Genomic DNA, 1,659 nt, shown 5'->3' with positions numbered 1-1,659 from the left:
AGCCCTCAATCTTTTCTGTGTCTCTTTTAAGACGCAGATGTTGACATCAAGAATGGGCCAGAAAGGCTGGTCACTCTGAGGGTGACAGTGCCTCTCAGTGGCCGGGACGCAGTACTACCTGTGATGCTGAGGCAGGAAGTCAGGTTGGCCTTTGGTTGTGTGCACCAGATCCAGAAACAGGTCTTCTTATCAGCCCTCGGCAGTCCCCCAACCAAAGGACAAAGAGCACAGAAGTTTGAACCAAGGAGAGACAAGTATGTGTAAGCAGGAGACTGCGTGGTTTTAGGCAAATTCCCACCCCTTTTGGTGTGCCCTTGAGCCAGCCCCTCCCCTCTGGACAGTGATGTGGCGAAGCCAGCTGGTCTTGGAGACTCGCGAAGTGTGACGGGTCTACTTGGCTCGGTGAGAGCGTTAGGTCAGCGGACGTGTTTGATCTATCCCCTTTATCGGTTCCCTCCAATTTGAGGGTCCACACGGAGCCAGGTGAAGGAAGACGTCAATGTTCCTTTCATCCCAAACTGCTCTTACCTTTGTCAGAACCATGGTGAACAAGAAGCATTCATTTCTTAATTGTTGGGAAGAGGACGCATGCCAGAGATAGTGACACTAGATCTGAAGCAGCAGGGTGGGGGGCTCTGAACGTGTGAGAGGTGAAGGGTCAGGCCAGTCATGTCCCCTCGCCCCGCCTTGTGTGCCTGAGGCACAACCTTCAAAGGGCTGGCCAGCGCCCTGAGAACATAATTTAAATTCTAGTTTGTTCTTTGGGATCATTGTGGTCCCTGAAGTCATTTAAAGTTTGGAAAGTGAGTTGTACTTAGTTTAGAAACTTGGCATCCTTCTGGGATAATATCCCCAAGATCCAATTATGGTGAAGCACACCAAGAAACTTGGTCTCTGCTGCCTCCCTCCCCTCCTTCCTGGTTTCCCTGCGTTCCCCTCTCTCTCTTCTCTCCCTGAGTCTCCTAACTTCATGACCAGAAAGGCCAACTGCCTGCTGGTCAGGGTTTCTATGACCCATCCAGAGCCCGAGTCTGTCCCTTCGGCTGTGGCCAAGTCCACTGTGCAGGGAGAGCAGGGGGGACAGTCTGAAGGAAAGGCTTAAACCCACCCCACCCCAAAGGTTCATCTCCCTGGCTTAGGGCCCTTTTCGTTCTTCCTCAGTTTTGACTCTGCAGCCTGCCCCTTCAGCTTCCTATCATCTGGGCATCAGCTCCCAAACCTCGCAGGAATCACGGACAGAACGTGACCCAGGCCCAGGATGGGTCCAGAGGATGAGTGTATTCCTTCATTCCGCTGACAGGTAGCAAGCCTGTACTCCACAGAAAAGCAGCCTTGATGCTGAAGTGGTTGTCAGAGGCTCACTGGCAAGTTGGTGGTTCAAACCCACTGGCTGCTCCGTGGGAGCAAGCTACAGTAGTCTGCTTTGACAAAGAGTGCCAGCCTTGGAAATCCTAGGCAGCAGTTCCAGAGGGTCGCTAGGAGTTGGAATAGACTCAGCAACCAAAGGTTCCTAATTGCACAGAAGAAAAATCTGGCCAGAGTAGCCCACCTTCTCGGCTTCCCAGGAGTCCACCCTCTGGTGGCAGGAGAGAGGCACTGGGAAAAATCTGATGGAGGTGAGAGGTGCAGGGCCAGGGAGAATGCCCACGCTGTTGTGAA

Source organism: Echinops telfairi, unplaced genomic scaffold (assembly GCF_000313985.2).
Source record: "Echinops telfairi isolate 266 unplaced genomic scaffold, ASM31398v2 ScPeMD7_25;HRSCAF=90, whole genome shotgun sequence".
Classification (NCBI taxonomy): Eukaryota; Metazoa; Chordata; class Mammalia; order Afrosoricida; family Tenrecidae; genus Echinops; species Echinops telfairi.
The sequence above is the reverse complement of the archived record's forward strand: the minus strand, read 5'-3'. Positions refer to the sequence as shown.